The 22,144-nt window shown below is 40.5% G+C and overlaps 1 pseudogene; it reads left to right on the forward strand.

The window, feature by feature from the left end:
- Nucleotides 1-21,752, forward strand: part of LOC148024559 (uncharacterized) — a 35,496-nt pseudogene extending 13,744 nt beyond the window's left edge.
- Nucleotides 21,753-22,144: the final 392 nt, after the last annotated feature.

The following is a 22,144-nucleotide window of genomic DNA, read 5'->3' on the forward strand; positions in this document are numbered from 1 at the left end:
CCACCGACTTCCATTCTCGGAGGAGGAAAGAACACAATACCACATCACCCTTGAAAACTGCGTCTACAACCAGCTCAAGTTCCGAACCATTCATAACATAGAGGGTGTGGTGGCCAAGGAGGAAGCAACGAAGAGAGTCATCGAGCGGCGCAACCTCACCAAGTACCTTGAGAAATTAGCACAAGAGCTTGACCACACGAAATGTGTAGAGTTTCTCAGGACATACGACCCTGACCAAGAGTGCGGCATCGTGATGGTGGGAAGGGGAGAAAATTCTAAACAGGTGTAGGTTCACTTAAACCCAGCCTTGGTGGAGAAGGCATTGGGATTGGAGTTGAAGATAGAGAAAAAGCATAAGAGGGATGTGTATGCCATGCTGAAAATGAAAAGGGAGGATGTGCTAACTAATGACAACATCATCATCCAGGACATTCCTGATACGGAAGCCACACTACAAGAAAAGCTAGTATACGCGCTCTTCTCTAGCCAGCGCTACAACTTCTTAATGCATAGAATCAGCGTGCCTGTACTGGAAAATGTAGCAGCTCAGACCTTGGATGAAGTCAACTGGAATGGATATGTACGCAAAACCATTGACCAGGCGGCTAAGCATTAGCTTTAGGAAGTACACCAGCAGGTGGGGAGTCCCCAGCTTCCAAGGCCACACAAAGAAAGAAGGCATCGTCCAAGGCCTCATTCATTGGCTATGAAAGCATTTTGATTGCGCTCATCTAGGAGGCAATGAAGGAGACACAAGGTGCAGAAGAAGGAGAAGGAGAAATGCCTGACAGGTCACCCCCTCACTAGGACCAAGAGAGGTCCAGTGACAGGACCGAGAGTGATGAGGAAGGGCAGGAAAAAGAAGAACAATCGGGCAAAATGCAGGCCAAGAAACCCAATAAGAAGAGGACACAAAAGAAAAAGAAGCAGAATGAAGGCCACAAGAAGGAGAAAGAGGATTTGGAGAGGGCAAAAAGAGAAACCATCAAGGAGGCCGAGGAGAGAGAGAAGAAGAAGAAACAGGAAGAAGAAAAGGCGAAAAAAGAAGTCAACAAGGCTAAAAAGGTGTCAAAACAGGAGGCGGAGAGAGAAAAGGGAAAGAAAAAAAAGAAAAAGAGAAATTCGAGGAAGAGTGCAGGAAAACTGAAGAAGAAAGGCAAAGAAGAGCTGTTGAGGAAGAGGAGGAACTGAGAAGGAAGGAGGAGGAGGACTTGGCGGGAGCTACACACCAGTCAATTGAGCAGCAAAGCAGGGTCGATGATCTGGGAGCCTTGAGCCCCCTGAGGGAAGAAGGGCCTGGTTCTAGCACATAGGTACCAAAAATCACACCGTTCATTGTCCTTGAAGGCAAAGGCAAGGCCCTTATATCCACCCTATCCCTACCCTCATGGTGCCTCCCACCGAACCAACCACCCTCACTCCTAGTATCCCCACCAGCGCAGATGTCTCCAACTTTGTGGCATGGATGCAGTATTTTATTATTAAAGAAATGGCCCAGGGAAAAATCAGAGAGACCACGGGCACGGGGCAAAAGAGACCAACCACAGATGCTAAGTTGAGACAGGACCAAAAATGTCAGAACGTAGAGGCCTTGACCACTCCAATCCACACAACAATGACACCACCAGCCAATTACGACGAGTACGTTGCCGAGCTGCTCTCCCAACTAGAGAAGGCTAAGGAGGAAAAGAATATAGCTATGGCTAAGTTGGTGGCGAAAAAGGAGTCGGTAGCTGCATTCTAGCTTAAAAAGACCTGCATTAATAGCCATGCAGCAAAGAGAGATCTCTCATCTCAAACATGAATTGAAGGCCAAGGAGGACATGGAGGAGAGCTATAAGCAGCGGCGGCTGGAGGATGAAAATTAGGAATTGATGTAGATGCAGAGAGAGTATAAGATCCTCCTGATGCAACATGGGGAATTGGAGGCGAAAACTGTCAATATCGAGCAAATGATGGAGGAATTGAATGCCAAAGAAGAAGAGAGAAAGCAGGAGACTGGCACGGTGCCTCGCTCTAGTAGAGAAAGAAAAGATCCTTGCAGAGAGCAAAGATGAAGCCGCCCAGACAGCCTTCAGTGCCCAGCAAAAGGCCTTCATTAACACACTAATGGACACCACCTGCCCAGAAGAAGGAGAGTCATTGGAGGTGGTACAGAAAAAACTCAGTATCGCATGCAGAGCTCTGTACGCAGGGCTGCAGATGCCACCCCAACTTGCGGAGGTTAGGCTGAGCCTAGAAGAGCAACGAAAGTACCTACTACTGGCCGGCCTAACCCCCCAGGAAATTGATGCAATGGGCTTTGAAGAAGGAGCACAACAAGGAGATCGACAGGGGGAGGAGGTTGAGCTTGAATTCAATATGGGGAGATTTAGAGAAGAGGTGATCCCACAACCCCCCTCGATGCATTCCCAAGAGCAACAACAAGTTGATCCATCGGCGGAGAGACAAGCCACACTCAAGGAAAGACAGAGAAAGTTAGTCGAAGAAACCAGGAAGCAACTAAGGGCCAAGCCAGTCATGCAACCGTTTGCACCCCTCCCACCATGACCTGATGACATTTTTGCTGGATTCTATGCAGAGCTGGTAGTTTGGGAGTGGCAAGAAAGAGAAAAAGACCCATTCACCTTTAGCTTCCTCATACCCAACAGCCTGCAGAGGGTCTTACCGCTCAAGGTGATGGAGGAGGTGATCGCGATTGATAGCTGATTAGGATAGAAGTGGCTGGAGGAAAGGGAGAAGACCCCCACTCTTTGGGAAAATGAAGAAGCTGAGTTTTGGCAAAAAAAAGTGTTTGAAGTACCACATACCATACAGGGATATAACTGCCAACCTCTATGGAGGAGGCAGGTGTCCGACATCAGCATGGTCGCCTGGATGGCTTTTTACAACACCCTGCCCTATGAGAGGAACAACCCCACATTCATGGCGTACCTTCATAGGGTAGGTGTGGATTTTGAATCCACCCTCCATGGGCGTTATGATTTTCCTATCATCCATAACTCTAATGTTGTCTCCTTCGAACATGCCCTCCTCTTCAACTCGGAAAGCTTAGATGACTCCATGACGCGTTTTCTCGTGGATTTCTCTTCATGCCTCGATCTAGCTTTCGTAACTACATGTAATTATCTTAGGTTACTTAAATTATTACTTAAGTAGGACCCGACTCCACAAGAACGTGGCTTGTCTTCCCTCTTTTTTGACCCTAACGCCATCGACAGCTGTGCCATGGTGCATCTGATGATGAGGGCTAGCCTCCTCCCCTCTTTTTTCCTAGCTCTCCTGAAAGACATGAACGACAGCCAGTTCACTAGATGCAATCATCCTTTCCTCTCCACCATCTCCATCCACATCCGCATGAATCTGAAAGGATACATGCAAAGCTATCAATTTTTTAGCAAATCCATCTGACCCCCTTCTCCACCTAATTTAGACGATGAGAGTTAGGCACTGGCTATCATTCTACTAGTGTAGTACTATTATTATTATTTTTTTAAAAAAAAGAGAAGAAAGAAATAAAAAGAAAAGCATGAAAGGAAAAGCAAGAAGAACATTACACATGGAATGGAAAAAATAACTCACTTGCAGAAGCACTTAGCACCACATAAAGCACGATCACTGCACCTAGGGATCCTCAAGTTAGGCGTGCCTGGAGGCTTCGGTCGGCTGGCTTCGCTCCTAACCCCCTAACCCTTTTTGCTCCCCCACTTCACGCTTAGGGCCCATCAAAGGCAGGACATACCTAGGGAGGTAGCACTTGCCTATGGTTAGACCTGTCACCCTAAGCTACTTGCACTGCACCTCCCTTTGCACGAATGGGGTCCTCAAGTGCGAGACATCACCCAGGCTAGCTTGTGGTTAGACCCAACTTCCCATTCCACAAGCACGAGCACAATGCACTACACAATAAGGTAGACACCCCCCTTAGGTAGAGCACCGCACCTTTTCCTTTTAGGCATCACAAAGGTGACAAACCATCGACTTCAGAGGCCCCTATCATCCACTTGCTATCCATTGGGCTTCTCCAACAAACATCATTAACAAGCTTCCACATACACCCAAGTTTACATGTGGCCCTACCCTCACACGACTACTTTGCCAACTGCCTATTAACCCCCAACAACAGCCAAAAGTGCCATGGGACTGGCACTCATCTCGGAGAGGGGTAATGTTAACCCCAAGTCAAGAAGGCGGAAAAATGAATGAAAAAGTAAAAAAAGAATGAAAAAAGTGCAAAGACACGCAGACAGCCTCTAAAGCTAAGCTCGGGCCAAAAGCGTAATTTTAAATGAAAGGCACCTAAAAAAACTCCAAAAACTCGTGTAAAAGAGCATCAGGCTCCCTCTTGTGCCAATTGTAAATTATTAGACGGGTGTACACTAGAGGCATAAGGCTAGAAGAGGAAATAGAGAAAGGACCTTGCCACAATGGCCGATCATGTAAAAAAGGGATGGGTACCCATGGGATTTTAGGGCTTGTATATAAAGTTCAAAAAGTGAATGGAAGCTCATTCTTTGGTGTGTGGCTAACAAGAGTTCTCTTCTTCTTCTCTTCTTTTCTTCTCTTTTCTTGTGTGTGCTCTTGAGAGAGGGAGTGTGAGAGAGTGAGTGTGTGGGCGTGAGGGATCAAGAGGGTGAAGCTCTTCACCATCTCCTCTTCTCTTCTTCTCTTCTCTTTTCTCGCGTGTGCGGCTATGGTGGATGGAGCTTGTAGATGGAGGAGGCTTGAGGATGCTTGAGCTAGCATCTAGGATCATGGAGCTACCGGTGTGTGCGAGAGAAGAGGCAACTCATATCGGCATCAAGGTAAGCCCACTACACTCGTAGGATCGACGAACGGCGCATCAGCTAGGTGAGAGATAGCCATTAGAACTCGCTTGAAACGATTGAAACAATAAGCGGTCCGTGGGTCTTGGCGGTTGAGCGTGAGCTCCCTCTATAATCAAAATCTTACTTATCTCACTATTTTTTGTGTATATAGATACACGAAGGGGCAACAACAAGGGAGAGAAAAAGAAAGAGGATAGCAATAAACATGAGTTTGTTGTTTGTCAAAATCTTAATTATCTCACTATTTTTTGCATATGTAGATACACGAAGGGGCAACAACAAGGGAGAGAAAAAGAAAGAGGACAACAATAAACATGAGTTTTCAAAATTGATATTTGATTTCTGTTTATTTAATATGGCATAACATATAGTTTTTTATTTGGTCTTTTTCAAGGTTTCTAGTCTTAAGCACTTTAATATAATATCTATTATTTTATTTGATTTTTTTGCCTTATTTTGTAGATGGAGGTGCATGGGCATGAGCAAAAAATTGTGCTCACTCGTGGATCCATAAGGCATGCACATTAGGATTTAGTAGTTTTCAGTCTCAAATATTATATATAAGCCAAAGTTGGGCCTTTTGTAAAATGGTTTTCCAATTATAATGTAAAAAAGGATATTGTTTTATCAATATGGTTTTTTTCATTCAAAATTTAGTTATGTCAAGCTATGTTATTGTGTGTATGTTTTAATATAAAATAGATTGTGTTCATACAAATGTGCAATATCATGTAACGAAGGGCAAACAACAATTATTTTATATGGTTCTTAGCCCAACAAGGCTAGAAGGGGGGTAGGTTGTAATGCCTTGCCACCCAAAACTTTCCCCCCTTGCAATCCTTGATATTTCATCACTAATCTTACTACAATCATCAGTATAAATGTTGCTATATAGTAACGCTAATAGAAATATTGATAGCTATGCTTTCATGGTGATACTAATAGCAACAACAAGGGGTTTTTTAATAGACTATAAGCATCAGTAAAGACCTTCCTATAGGCCCAATGTGTTGTAGTGTGTCTATAATCTTATGGTTATTAATTTATTTAGTTGATTTAAATAGGTGGATTGTTTTTTTTTGTGGATTGTTTTTTTATTATTCATTGCATAGTCATGACTTTTTGCACTTGTGAACCTGTAGTGTGGGCCATTTTGTGCTACGTAGATAATAGGGGATTTAACATGTTTGTGTTTTTGGTAGGCACATTATTAGATTTGAAGAATTAGAGGAAATCATGATTTGTGCTTTTGGTAGGTAGATGATTAGATTAGAGATGCAAGGCTAAGAGCTTGATGTATGATGATTGTATAACATCACCCAAAGACAAAACAAGGGAGGAAAGAGAAATTGAAAAATCAATAAGCACTCGCAAGCCTGACACTTAAGGTTTCCCAAGTTAGAGATGCACTGTAGCCTTGGTTGGTTGGGTCCATCTCTAACCCCTTAGTCCCTCTTTCTAGCTTATTGTATAGACACTCGAGGAAACATTAAGGGCAGGACTTACCTAGGGAGTCTCAACTTACCTATGATTAGAGCTATCACCCTCAATCACTTGCACTTATTTTCTCTATACCCCATTCATTATAATGCCAAAAGATCAAACTTTTTGAAATCAAGGTAGAAAAGGATATCACTCAGCCATTTAAGCTAGTAGTCAGTCTAATGGAGACCGTGTCCTTCAAGAACTACTTAGATTAGACTCAAAGTTTATATCTTCCACTTTATATGTCTCCCTATGATTTCTTCACAGAATCCTTTTCCTTAGGAGCAAAAACTTTTCCTCTTCCCTAACCAATGGAATTCCATTCCTACATTGATTACGAGCAACAACAAGAACTCTAGTGAAGTTGTGTTCTAGCTTGACACAAACCTATGTAAGAATGTGTATTCACATGACAATTACATCATTACCTATACAAAAGTTGGGTCCTGAAGTGTGGAACAACACTCTAGGATTCATGGAATTTTGGCCCATCCCTCAATCCAATAAAATATATCTCATGCACAGAAAAGAACAGTAGCACTCCCAATAGGAAGTGAATGCACATGAGGTTTGTATTTCCAATACAAAAGTTCCTAGAGACATCACCTCTAGCTCTACTACGAGCCTTCAACCTTCTACACCTTGAAGTTCATCCATCGTAACACATCAAGTTCTAACCAATAGGGAAGGATAACCAGTCATGCATACCAAATATAGGACCTACAATTCTCAATTTCCTTAACAAAAATCCAACAATTCAAATCCCATCTAAGAGTAAGGCCAATTGCATTTCTCATCCACATCCATATCAATCCTCATCATTTGTAACACCCTTTGCAACCTTGCAACTCAAGCCCCTATATTCTACATCTATGATGAGAGTGCGAACACACTATCTTTAACAAAGAGTGCCAAGGTACTAACACTTATCTAGAAGGGAACAAATGTCAACCTAATTAAAAAACAATCAAAATTAGTGTTTTCATAAATAGTAGATGATGTGATCTATGGCTAAAAGTAGCAAGAAGAGATGAGACAAGGTGTAGAGCGCTAGCAAAATAACTTTTGGATATATTTTAGGTCTCAACATCTCTTAAATTTTGTGTCTCTCTTCATTTTTTGTGACTAGATATCCTAGGTAAACATAAAAATTATGTGCATGCATCTCAATATCTTGTGAGTAAGCCATGAAGACCTAGTCTAAAAGATTGGGCATTGTAAGTGGACAAGAAAGAAGGACCAGTTCACAAGTGGAAAAGGGTAGAGATTGGAAAACTCTAAAGTGAAACACTAAACCTAATGTATATAATATGTAACAATGAATAAAGAGCTTCTTCTTGTGTACGCAAAAATCTATTGAGAGTCTCTTCTTCTCTATTTTTTTGCTTGCTTCACAATAGCTTGAGATAAAAAGGGGAAGGGAGCAAGTAAGAGACTCAAGGAAGAGAAGCTGCTCATCATTCTTCCTCTTCTTTTACTTCTTCCCATCTTATTATGCAAATAGCAAGAAGATGAGTGTATGAGAGTGAGTGATTGAAGGAGAGACTGAGAGAGATTGAGAGTGAGAGACTTATTGGAAGAAGCTCTATTTTCCATCCTCCTCCTCCTCCTCCTCCTCCTCCTCCTCCTCCTCTCTTGACATTGGAGTGGCAACAATAGTTGGAGTAAAGGAGAGAACAACAGCGGATTGAGAGGATCCACACTCAAATTGTGGAGCTTGTTAAAAAACTATGCAATATATTAATCCACAACAAGTGTAGATGAATGTGGTCATGTCATTACATCCATTCTTAAATCATTTAGCTCTCTCTTTTCATGGGATTGAGAGAAGAGAACTAGTTGATCCAAAATAAGGGTATGAGCTAGCTAGGTGAGTGATAGTTTGAGGAAGAGAGAGGGAAAACACATGAAAGTGGCATCCATAATAGAATTGGTCCCTCTTCCTAAGTAAAGGCCATTTCCATACCTTGAAAAAGAAACTAGTTAAGCGAGAGCCACTTTTCTTTCCGTCAAGAATTTTTAGGAGGTTTCATGACTTGGGATCCTTCTAGCCTTCCAAGGGATCATTAAATATGGAAAGCATACACTAGTGAACTTTTTTGATTGATTGTTTCATCTATGAGTTTGAGGATACAATGTTTCATCTATTAGTTTGATCGATTGTTTCATCTATTAGTTTTTTGTGGACCTCATTCATTTGAACTTAGATTATCCTCCCTACAGCTAGTTATACTACATGACCACAAGTTTTACATGTTGATAATAGAAATATTGTTTCTTTATTTTGAGCCCTACATGAAGTAATGTTGGCTTTTTAGATGGATGACATAGCCAAATATTGATATAAGGAATCAAATGAGAGAGTTACAATTTTTGCGTGTCATTATAGGGTGTATCATCCTATTATGGAAAAGATTATGCCTAACCTTTTGAAGATCCTTTTGACTTTGCCCAGAGGTCTTAACTAGAATCATTCGAAGAGCATTTAGAACCAATAACAAGTGGTCCACCCAAGAGAATGTCGAAAGTGGACTTATTTAGGTGTACTTGTTACTAGGATAAATTTTCTAATTAAGAAAAAGAAGATATTAAAATGTTCATGCCCTTATTGAAGGTTGAAATTTTGAATTCTTGAATTGACCTCAAACTTCTTTTTATTGAGAGAAGCTCATTTTCTTGTGGTATATACTTCCTTGGTTTGGTATTTCAAATGTCAATGGTTGGTTTGGATGAGTCTAAGCTAATGATTAGGTTGTACGATGAAGTAGTGTTGGCTTTTTAGATGGATGACATAGCCAAATATTGATATAAGGAATCAAATGAGAGAGACAATTTTTGCTTGTCATTATAGGGTGTACCATCTTATTATGGAAAAGATTATGCCTAACCTTTTGAAGATCCTTTTGACTTTGCCAAGAGGTCTTAACTAGAATCATTCGAAGAGCATTTAGAACCAATAACAAGTGGTCCACCCAAGAGAATGTTGAAAGTGGACTTATTTAGGTGTACTTGTTACTAGGATAAATTTTCTAATTAAGAAAAAGAAGATATTAAAATGCTCATGCCCTTATTGAACTAGGTTGAAATTTTGAATTCTTGAATTGACCTCAAACTTCTTTTTATTGAGAGAAGCTCATTTTCTTGTGGTATATACTTCCTTGGTTTGGTATTTCAAATGTCAATGGTTGGTTTGGATGGGTCTAAGCTAATGATTAGGTTGTACGATGAACCAAGGAATACCTTGGCTATGCAACAAATACAAAGTAACCATTATGTGTGGCAATGTTGCATTATTGCAACTCACATGCAATGGTATGGAAGGTTTGATCCCTCTCGAATATTGAGTCACTCAATAACAAAACTCATCATCAATGCAACTACATACTATATTAGTGTTACTTTTATCTTTTGGTTAGTAAATAATTGTATCTAAATTCACGTACAATTGGAATCTAATTTTTCATCACAAGTGAGAATTTCAAACAATGAAATGTCTTTGAAGGCAATAGAACTAGTAAATGTATATGCAATTCCATTCTAACTTTGCAAAGCATTTCAACTAGTGAGATACTTTTGAAGGCAATAGACTACACCAAGTGGAAGTGAGGATCCTTTTATACAATACGGTAGTAGTGATGTATATGAACACACTCAGGACATATCGGGTGCTTTTTTCCCTCTCTAAGAGGTTTTTTTCTTTGGCCTTACATATATACCTATGTGCTCTAGGGTATACTTAGGATTGTAAAGCTTCTATATTCATATAACTCAATACTTTTTCTATTTTGTTCTCTCAAGTATCTTCTTCTCCAAGGTGTGTGTACATTCTTGTAACCAAAAACTTAATTCTCTCCTATTGGGATGAGATTTGATGAGCATTCAAAGGTATAAAAATACTATGAGAATGGCCATAGCCCTTAGATGATCAAATTTTTTGTTGAAGTTCATTTCGAGCTCTATTTGCACTACTACAAGTGCTATGCATGTGTTCTTTTCCTTTGGTACAAAAAATAATGATCATTTCTATAGCTAAGGGCTTCTATGGTCTGTTTACATACATTGTGCTATATAGCATATATTGGTTTTGTACAAATTTTCATCTATTTAGGAAACTTTTACATCAAGTACCGTCAATGGCCATGGTTGGCCAAAATGTTGTAATGTCACTCACACACACGAGTAAGGGCTAAGTATAATAAAGACGTTAACTATGATTAACCATGAAAATTTCCCCAGCTATCTAGCTAACGGGGGCCGCCATCTACTTTCAAAGAAGTCCACGCCATCCTGAACCGAATTGAAGAAGCGTTGGGATCACCACCAACAGCACGTCCAACAGCTCCTGATTACCTTCATCTCGCATTGCACATTCAGCAAACACCGCTTCTGATCACAGCTCATCATCGATTACTTCCACATCATCTGCTCCTCAACTTATACACTCAAGCCTCATTCCCTACCGCAAACTCATCATTCCAATGCCAACAATGCCAAACTCATATGATCCTGCATCCCTTCTCCCATAACTCACGAGAAGATTTACCTTCAAGCTCGAGCAAAGCATCTTGCAGAAAGAATCGATGGGCTCACGACTTCAAGACTGGTCAAAGAGCATAAGGAGCAAGACGTGCAACAAGTTGTACAGTTTGTGGACGATATTGATGCCCCCACAGCAAAGAAAAACATGAGTGGGACAAGAGGTTGCATGTGCAAGCAACGTCGCATCGAGCCAAATTACCCAGGTTTTTCCTTCATTGTGTTATGATGCATTTTAATCGGAAGTTATATTGTTGGTCTTAATAAACTATTCATGACGTAGTATGACCTCTATGTTCGGACACCTTATGGTACCTCCATAGCTTAGCATAGTATCTTAAACTAGTTTGATTTTGGGATGTTGATCAATGGATTTTAGTCCTCCTTTATCAATTTGGAGCACTACACCTTATTTGAGATTGTCTAATCTTACGAGTGACTTCATGTAGAATTTTCTCGAGATCATTGGCTAAAGCTTTTTTTTGTTTTCTTTGCATAGACTAGACCTGATTTATAAATACTTGAATACACACCTAATCGTAGCTAATCAACTAGATATTTAGATATCTAAATAGTTAGACACTAAAAAAAGATAAGTGCATTGGTGGGAACTTGCCTCTCACAATAGTAAAGAATCACAAAAGGCAATCACCTGAGCAAAAAGCAATCCATGCATACTTTTAGTGATCTTTTATTATTACACCATGGTATTTTATTTGTGAACAACGAAAGACTAACTCATCTTGAGGAAACACAAATACAAAGGATCAATATAACAACACACTACACAGCAATATTTTTTGCATAAGAGACAAAATGAATAATACATGTTTGAGGATAAAAGGACCACTTGGGCCCAATTAAATGTGATTCTAAATTCTAAACTCTACACCTGGCTCACGGTAGTTAAAACCTCAATTGTACCGACATTCAATGATAAAGAGGTCATAGAAAATCTCATGTGTATCTCCTCATCTCAACAAATGTTCCCCTCGCAACGAGGCTAGTAACACAATCATGGGTGTAGTATACATCTTCACAACCTTGAATATCAACATTTCTTAATCCAAAAAAGGAAAGGCGGATAGCCTCAATATATTGCAATGGTTGTATTCTTGTTATAATTCAAAAAAAAAAAGAGAAGAAGGAGAAGGAAAAGAAAAACAAAAGAAAAGAAGAGAAAAGAAAGAAAAAACACTCATAATCACATCACAACACCTAAGGGTAGGGTCCTCAAATTAGGTGCGTCCAGTGACCTTGGTCGGCTGGCTCCATCCCTAGTCCCCTAGCCCTTTACACATCCCCCCACAATCGTTTAGGGCACATCAAGGGCAGGACATACTACCTAGGGAGCTTGTCTCGCCTATGGTTAGACTTGTCACCCTGACCCATTTGTACGATTCCTTGTTTGCACTCCACCTCAGCACCATTGCAATCGCTCGTGGTAAGCAATGCACAAACAGCCATGGAAAGTACCCTGCACTCGTCAAGCAGTATAAGTAGTGACCAGCTACCAAAAGCAAGGTGTCGATGGGCTCAATTACGCTCCATTGTACTGTCACAATACAAATAAAGTCTCAATGCCTTCATGTGTACTATTCCTCAACAATCATAACTTTGTCCACCAAACTCAACCCTTGCTTCATCCACACATTGCTATGAGGAACTGAACCAGTGGTCTTCTAACTACATAATATCTAAGTATGCACGTGTACTCACATAATATTTGCGCCACAATATATACACAGTTTGGGTCCTCAAGTGCAAGACAATACTCTCAGCTTACTTAGAGTTCCACTTGTCTCGCAAACTAATCAAACTATATCTTGTGCACGATGAAAAGACTAGCAATATCCCCAAGGAGAGACCACATATGTGAGGTTTTTAATCACAGGTACTGGAGACTCCATCAAATGCATCATCAGCTCTTCATTATTAGTCAATTCTAACCTCTTGATCATTCCCATCATGCAAACCCACCAAAGAGTCATCCTATGTAGAATCCCCACAAACCATCACCTGTGCCAGTCCCCAGCACAATTCTCAACAACAAACAGCCCTACCCCCAACTCCAACAACCCGACCACTAGCCACCCATGTCAATAACGTAGCCCCAACGACCTTCATCCGCCCCACCACAAGAACTCCTCCAAGGCAACCAAAGATATCCTTGCCACCCACGTCTTCCGTGCATGCCAAAGTTTGCTACCTAGGACGGTGAGTGCCATGGGATTGGCACTTATCTAAGAGGGGGTAATGTTAACCCACAAACGAACAAGATGGAAAAGCCAAAAAGTCTAAAGCAGAAGACAAGGCCAAGGCAAAAGTGAAATAGAAGACAAAGGCGTGCCAAGAAGAATTTGGAAACACAAGAAGTGTAGATGATGCCAGGAGGCATATTCCACGGTGGATTCCATGCCATGGTAGATTCCGTGAGGTTTTATGGTGGATTCCGTAAACTTTGATGACCGAGGCTCATACACAAAGTGGATTCTTTGTGCGAGAAGTTGATTGGGACGCCTGTCATTTTCGGGCGTTTCATTAATTTAGTGTGTACATGGGTGATTCCATAGCGGGTGATTCCGCAAAATACATATTAAATTAATAAACGTTTATGAGTTTAGAGTGCGCACTCGTAATAAATTAAGGTTAGGATTTATTTCTAACCAGTTGATTTATTTATGTAGCTGAAGACTGCTAGGTATTCACTTTTGTCGGTTTAATTGTATTATTTTACTAACGATTATGAATACTTCAGTTGATGTGTAGAGATAGCAGCAGTGGTGGAGGAAAGCATTGGAGTCTAGCGAGTATTCGACCTATGGATTATATTTTGATAGACGCCACGCCTATATTTTGTCATGTCTATTGAGGCATCGATTATTTATTATTATTTTGTATGCGCCTATGCGCACGGATATGTTATTTCTATTTGGACATTGTGTTGGGCGTGCCAGACTCTATGGACACCGTCCATTAGCTTTATCTCCTATTCTTGTAAAAGCAAACTCAAAAGCTAAAAGCTTGTCATATTTTTGTAAATTGGGCTATTATTGAGCATGAAGATGGAAATATACATAAAATACATGCTTTGTGAAGCTCTCACACAAGGCATGGGGGGAGATTGAACCCAATTGGTCTCTTGCTCTTGTCGTTCATGCTTTTTACATTGTAATTTGTGCAAAAAGATAGAGTTCATTGTTCTTGGGGGCCTTCCGAGATTCACTACGTGAGCATATAACGACCGATCTGCACACCAGCGGTATCAGAGCGGAGTTGAGATCAAGAGCCTCCAATCGCTACCCATCTCGTGCGAAGGCGGAGCTCCTGGAACGATCGGGCTCTACGGTCAATCTTGTAGCGAACCGTCGATACAGGCAGACTTCTGGCGATCAAGAAGCCCTGTTTCTGTTATCAGATCGCGAAGGACCAGGCAATACAGGCGGAGGACCACTCTCTCATCTCCATCATCAAGTCGTCAAACAGAGAGAGATAAGTGATAAATACCAAAATTTAATATTTCAAATCTTCAACCATTAAAGCTTGAGAAGTTTAGTTAAGCTTTAAAGAAGCTTCAAAGCTTCAATTTATCATCGTGGTATATCAGGATCTGCCCGCGTTTTTCGCCGCCTGAGAAAAACGGCCCCTCCACGAAATTAGACGATTAAGCTTTTTCAAGCTTAATCCATTAAGCCAAGCTAAACTACTCAAGTCAGACAAGACAAGTCATCTCCTGCAAGTCATCAAACTCCAGGTCCCGCGCCTCAGAGATCAAATTCTGCAAGTCAACTGTGATCAAGTTCTGTAAGTTCACTAAGTCGACTAAGCTTTGCAAGTCTGCAACTCTGTAAGTCACCTAAGTCTGCAACTCTGCAAGTTAGACTAGTCAACTGGAGTCAGAACTGACTTGTGCTCAAAACTCCTAGAAGGGCTATTCCTGTGCAAAAACTCCGAACTGCAAAGTTGTTCGTTGGAAGGTATTCTACCCATACGCAGGTTTGCTGAAGTATTTTCAGCATACGAAGAAGGAAAAATCGCAGATTTTCTGAAGATTGAGAAAGAAATACCCAAAAATACATAAGCCTTGTAACCCCGAATTTGAGCTACGCTCATCCCGCTAACCTGATTTTGAGTGAGAAAGGTCTTTTGAGTTTTACAGGATGACGGAACCACATATGGATGATCCTATGGCTGAAGACGACCTACCTGAGCCTACGATGGAGCAAAAGCTGGACTTAATCATAATGCAATTGGAAGAAGAACGAAAGGCTAGGCAAGCATTGCAAGCGCAATTGGCAAAATTACAAAGAGCGTCTACCGACAAAGAAGAACCTCAAGCTGAAGATTTGATTTGACGTACCATCGACGCCACTCTTGAAGCTCAAACCATTCGCAAGGAATCAAAGATAAGTAAACGAAGTTTCAAATTTCGTACTTTCAATGGCATACGAGAAGGAAAGACTGTTTTATCATTCATTAGCCAGTTTGATGACTATTTCCATGAGGAAACCTATCCAGAAAAAGATAAAATCAAGTGTGTTACTAATCATTTGGTAGACTGAGCATCACTTTGGTGGACTGTAGTACGCAAGAGCATAGAATGTCCTGCTACTTGGGAAGATTTCAAGAAGAAGTTCATGTAGAATTTCCTTCCACCGCAATTTCATGAGAAGGCTATCAAGCAATGGGATCTACTCCAGCAATGGGATCGTGAGCCTATTCCTCAGTATACATAGCGTTTTTGGAATGCACTCCTATAGCTACGCATGCTTGAAGACGTACCAGAGACGACACATAAGCGAAAGTATATGTCTGGACTTCTTGGACATTACTACGCTGAAGTGAACATGTTCAAGCCTGCTACCCTTGAAGACGTCATTTCCTTAGCTCACGACACTGAAGATAAGCTACAAGGTAGAGACATACGATCACAGCAACTCCAAGCCAATGGTAATTATGGATCTAAACAATTCAATTTCAATTTTAGAAGATTTAATCCAGGTCGTTTCTCTTCATCATCTTTCCGCAAGAATTGGGCTAAACCACCTGCATTACCATCCAATGTCAATCCACATCCTAAGCCTATTCCACAGCCAAATCCAAATGTACCTAGACTTCCCGCCATTGCAAATAATGTAACCAAAGCCAAGCCAATAGTATGCTATAAATGCCACCAGCGTGGACATCTCGCAGCAAATTGTCATTCAAAGAAGCCATCAGTTCATATCAACTATCTTGGAGCCATGGACGAAGACGAACATGAAGATATGCCTGATTTCACTGAAGATGAGGATGACACTAGTACTACACCTTCGGATACTTTACCAGGTATGCCTACTCCACATTCATTATTGACTATGAAATGTTTGGTGCATGGAAAGGAAAAGACTATTTTGCATGATGACGGTAGTACTCATGATTTTATTTCAGCAAAATTGGTAAAGGAATTGAAATTACAGACTGTACCTACGCATTATCGCATAAAAGCTGCATTTTTGGGCACTAGGTATAATGGTACACAAGAAGTGTAAGACTTAGAGATTCAAATTGGTTCATACACTGAAAGAAGAAATTTCTTAGTTGTTCCATTACAGTCGAGTGACATTATTTTAGGAATGCCTTGGCGACATTAGCATAACCCAGATATAGATTATTCCACACACACAATGAATATTAATTTTTAAGAAAAATCTATTATATTATATGGTATGCATGCATCTAATGTTTTTCCACTGCTTTCGCATACTCAAGCTAAACGTGCATTACGCAATACTAGTAAATCATATCTCATTTGGGTGAATGAATAGCAAGTAAAGGAAAATCATATGCACCTTAGGCATAAGGAATTTTTTGCATATTTTAAGGACTGTTTTGCAGAAGACCTACCACCAGGTTTACCTCCTTCACGTCCAGAAGACCATAAGATAGATTTGATCCCTGGCACACAACCACCTTGCAAAGCACCATATAGGCACAACCAGATAGAGCAAAAAGAAATCCAGAGTCAAGTTGAGGAATTACTAAATAGAGGTTTGATTCGACCTAGCAGTTCTCCATTCAGTGCACCTGTATTGTTAGTCAAGAAAAAGAATAATACCTATCGTATGTGTATTGACTACCGAGCTTTAAATAAGATCACTGTAAAGAATAGGTATCCTATTCCTAGAGTTGATGACCTTATGGACAAACAGCAAGGATATTCTATATTTAGTAAAATTGACCTTAAGTCTGGTTATCATCAGGTGAGGCTAGATAAGTCTGACATATTTAAGACTGCATTCAGAACACAGTTTGGTCATTACAAATTTTTAGTCATGCCATTCGGATTGACTAATGCACCTGCTACCTTTAGTAGAATGATGAACCGTATCTTTTTGAAATATTAGTATTGTGTAATTGTTTTCTTTGATGATATTTTGGTGTTTAGTCAAAATGAGAAAGAACATTATGAGCATTTGTCATTAGTTTTTCAGTTATTGAAAGAAAATCAACTGTATGCAAATCCTGAAAAGAGTGAATTCTTTAAGATAGAAATTGAGTATTTAGGTCATATTGTATCATCTGATGGAATTAAAGTTGATCCTAAGAAAATTGATGCAATATTGAATTGGCCTGTTCCTAAAAACGTGCATGAGTTACGCTCATTCCTTGGTCTTGCTAGTTTCTATAGGAAGTTTGTACGTAATTTTTCATTACTTGCTTTACCATTAACCAAACTTCTGAAGAAAGGAATTGTTTATAAATGGACCAAAAATCAACAGAAATCCTTTGACTTACTAAAACATGCATTAACCAATGCCCCTGTTCTACAGTTGCCTGACTTTAATAGACCATTCTTTCTAGTAGTGACCGATGCTAGTGGATCAGGAATAGGAGCCGTACTTATGCAAGACAATCATCCTATAGCATATTCTAGTTGTAAGCTGAAACCTTTTGAGCTGAAATATTCCACATATGACAAAGAACTATTAGCAGTTATACAAGCATTAAGACAGTGGAAACACTACTTAATGGGTTCAGAATTTATGATAAAGACCGATCAGCAAAGTATTAGACATTTACTTAGCCAACCTCAAATCTCTGACTGCCATATCAAATGGGCTTCCTTCATTCAAAGTTTTCATCCTATCATTCAATACCAACCTGGAAAAGAAAATGTAGTGGCTGATGCATTGAGTAGAAGACCTGCCATTCATAATATTTCTGTCATATCTTTTGATTCTTTGATTGGTATGAAAGATACATATCACCAGGATATTACTTTTCATTCTGATTGGAATAAATTAGTTCAAAATAATTTCATTCGTGTTGATTCATTGTCATATAATGATGGATTTATGTTTTATGAAAAGAGATTGTGTGTTACTATTCCATTTCGATCTTTTGTTTTAAATGAAATTCATTGTCTCCCATATCAAGGTCATAGAGGTATCATATCTACATTACGTATGTTAACTGAAGATTTTTATTGGCCGCATATGGATGCAGATGTATCTAACTTTGTTTCTGAATGTTTGATTTGTTAAAGAGTTAAGAGACATCATGGTAAACAGTATGGATTACTTATGCCTTTGTCTATTCCATCTAAACCTTGGGAACAAATTTCTATGGATTTCATTACTGGTTTACCAAATACTAAATCTAACCATGATATGATTTGGACAGTTGTAGATAGATTTAGTAAACAAGCATATTTCATTCCATGTAAGAAAACTTTAACAGCATCACAAGCAGCACAGTTATTTTTGAAAACTGTTTTTACTAACCATGGATTGCCAAAAGTTATCATTTCAGATCGTGATTCTAGATTTTGTAACAATTTTTGGATTACCCTGTTTGCTAATCTAGGCACAAAGATTGATTTCTCATCTGCATTTCATCCAGAAACTAATGGATAAACAGAAGCCACAAACAGCACCATTTTAGATCTTTTATGTGCATATACTATCTCTAAACCTCAGACATGGGACACTCATTTGCATTTATTACAGTTTGCATATAATAATACACCGCACACATCTACCAAGAAAGCACCGTTTGAAGTCATTTATGGATATAGATTATCTACACCTGTTGCATCTTTGTCTAATAGAATTCAGAGTGCCGATGATATTGCTAATATGCATAACAGTATATTTGATGAAGTTAAAGATATGATTGCTAAAGCCCAGCAATCATGTACCAAACAAGCTAATAAGAAAAGACAAGCCATGAATTTCAAAGTTGATGATTATGTTTGGTTGAGAATAGAAAAACGTAGACTGCAAAGTGTAGATAGACATCCAGTTGTCAAACTAGCTCCTAGATTCTATGGACCATTTAGAATCATTCATAAAATTAATGATAATGCATTCAAGTTAGAATTACCATCTCATTGGAAAATTCAAAACACATTTCACATTAGTTTATTGAGACCATTTAGAGGCCAATTACCTGTCCACCCTGTTTATGAAAACCCACCTTTATTAGAGGAAGAGACTGAAATACTTGAACCAGAAGCTATCATAGACATTGACTTTATGACCACTAGAACTGGCCGAAAGTATTCTAGATATCTAGTTAAATTTAAGAACCATCTTGTAGAGGAAGCACAATGGATGCACGCTAGAGACTTAAATGCTTTTCCCACTCTGTTAGCTCCACATTGAGCTAATAGCAATTGAGGTCAATTACTATCCCACCGCAGGGGTATGATGCCAGGAGGCATATTCCACGGTGGATTCCATGCCATGGTGGATTCCGTGAGGTTTTACGGTGAATTCTGTAAACTTTGATGACCGAGGCTCATACACAAAGTGGATTCTTTGTGCGAGAAGTTGATGGGGACGCCTGTTCTTTTTGGGCGTTTCATTAATTTAGTGTGTACATGGGTGATTCCATAGCGGGTGATTCCGCAAAATACATATTAAATTAATAAACGTTTATGAGTTTAGAGTGCGCACTCGTAATAAATTAAGGTTAGGATTTATTTCTAACCAGTTGATTTATTTATGTAGCTGAAGACTGCTAGGTATTCACTTTTGTCGGTTTAATTGTATTATTTTACTAACGATTGTGAATGCTTCAGTTGATGTGTAGAGATAGCAGCAGTGGCGGAGGAAAGCATTGGAGTCTAGCGAGTATTCGACCTATGGATTATATTTTGATAGGCGCCACGCCTATATTTTGTCATGTCTATTGAGGCATCGATTATTTATTATTATTTTGTATGCGCCTATGCGCACGGATATGTTATTTCTATTTGGACATTGTGTTGGGCGTGCCAGACTCTATGGGCACCGTCCATTAGCTTTATCTCCTATTTTTGTAAAAGCAAACTCAAAAGCTAAAAGCTTGTCATATTTTTGTAAATTGGGCTATTATTGAGCATGAAGATGGAAATATACATAAAATACATACTTTGTGAAGCTCTCACACAAGGCATGGGGGGAGATTGAACCCAATTGGTCTCTTGCTCTTGTCGTTCATGCTTTTTACATTGTAATTTGTACAAAAAGATAGAGTTTATTGTTCTTGGGGACCTTCCGGGATTCACTACGTGAGCATACAGCGACCGATCTGCGCACTAGTAAAAAAGTCTTAAATCAAGGAGAAAGGCGTACGAGAAAAAGCTCAAGTCAATGCTTTTGTATAAAAATGCAGGGTGCACCATGATTTATTTTAAGACTGTCGAGCTCTTACCCATGTAATTTGTAAAGGTAGATGGGCGGAAAGAAGGAAGCAAGGAAAATAAGACAATGGGAAAAAGGGTCTAAGTCACGACCAGCTATGTAAAAAAGGAGATAAGGGGATGACTGTCGCTGGCCCCCTGACCTAGGCGGGTCGACACTGGTCGGCGCTACGGATATGCACGTGCAATGGTCGGTAGTTTGAAATCTTAAATGCTAGCAGCCGCTATCCATTTTGTCAACTGCGTTGCCGAAGCGTTCGGAATTTTCAACGCCGCGACTCCATTTGGTCAACGTTGTTGGCGTAGAGAAATCACAGACGTTAATCCGGAGACCCGATTGTAATAGATGAGCCTCTTGTGATATATAATTAAGCCTAGTTGGCCCTCAAGGAATATCGTCTTGCTGTCATCTCGCAGAAGCTTTGGATATCGCCTTTGTTGCTAATTCTCTTCTGCTGATCACGAAGATCTGCATGATGACTCACCCACCAGGGAGAATGGTCAATGCCGGCCTGCTGATGTTCCTGGTGATCGGCCATCTGGTGCTGCTGATAGGGCTGGCTGTGCCGGCTGCGGAATGTTGTGCCCCACCGGGTCGTGGCTGTGGCCAACGGCCAGGGCGGCGGCGCAGTCCACCTACGCGAGCGCCATTGCCGCCCTCCGCAACAACACCGACCGCGCCATCGGCTACGTCCACACGAGCGCGGCGGGGCCCTGTCACTCGCCGACGTGGAGGTTGAAGTGGACACCAGCTGGTACGTGTTCTACCCAGGCAATATCGACAGAATATTCTTTGATGAGAGGCGGACAACACGGATGATGGTAATCAGGCCTACTAACACGCACTCTACGGCCACGTCAAGGCCAAGAAGGAGGGCGCACTGGTGGTGAAAAATCCGGGGACCAAAACCCTTGAGTCCTACCTCATCGTCAATGGATCCCGCGTCGCCGATGTCATCTGCACCTTCGAGTCCGGCGTCGGCGCCCTCTAGTGGTCGCAGGCCCCCTGGACCGCCCAGTACGACCGCAGCAACTTCTGCGGCCTCTTCTACAACGTCACCGATGCCGACGTGTCAGACTTCGACTACGGCAACATCATCGACCACGCCTACAAGCAGATTACCGCGTGGGTCTACGTCATAGACGACAGCTTGCCCAACCCCTAGGACACCATCCCCACTTACTTCTCCAGTGAAGTCCGCTACATCGTGGAGTTACAATATCTTGGATAGCCACCTATACATATCAAAATAAGATCCGCGTGTAGCCCACCATCCATGTAGTCATTTTCTCTGCTGCACTGATGCTGCTAATCACATTAAACACCAAAACATTTCCAAAAACTACCCAAAACCAGATCCGTAATCCACAATCCGATCGGCCTCATACTCTTACGTGCTTTTTCATTCTCCTTAAAATAGCAAATTTATTCCTCTATCTTGAAGATTTGAGCCTGAATTTGTTTTTTTTAAACTTTATGTATTACGTAATTAGCCACGATTTGTTTTAAAATGCGATGGTAACATACTATCTTGAAGATTTGAGCCTGAATCTATTTTTTAGTACTTTATGTATTGCTTGATTAGCCACAATTTGAGCCTGAATCCGTTTTTTAGTGCTTTAT

Source organism: Lygodium microphyllum, chromosome 15 (assembly GCF_053477565.2).
Source record: "Lygodium microphyllum isolate KBCC chromosome 15, Lygodium_microphyllum_v1.1.10, whole genome shotgun sequence".
Classification (NCBI taxonomy): Eukaryota; Viridiplantae; Streptophyta; class Polypodiopsida; order Schizaeales; family Lygodiaceae; genus Lygodium; species Lygodium microphyllum.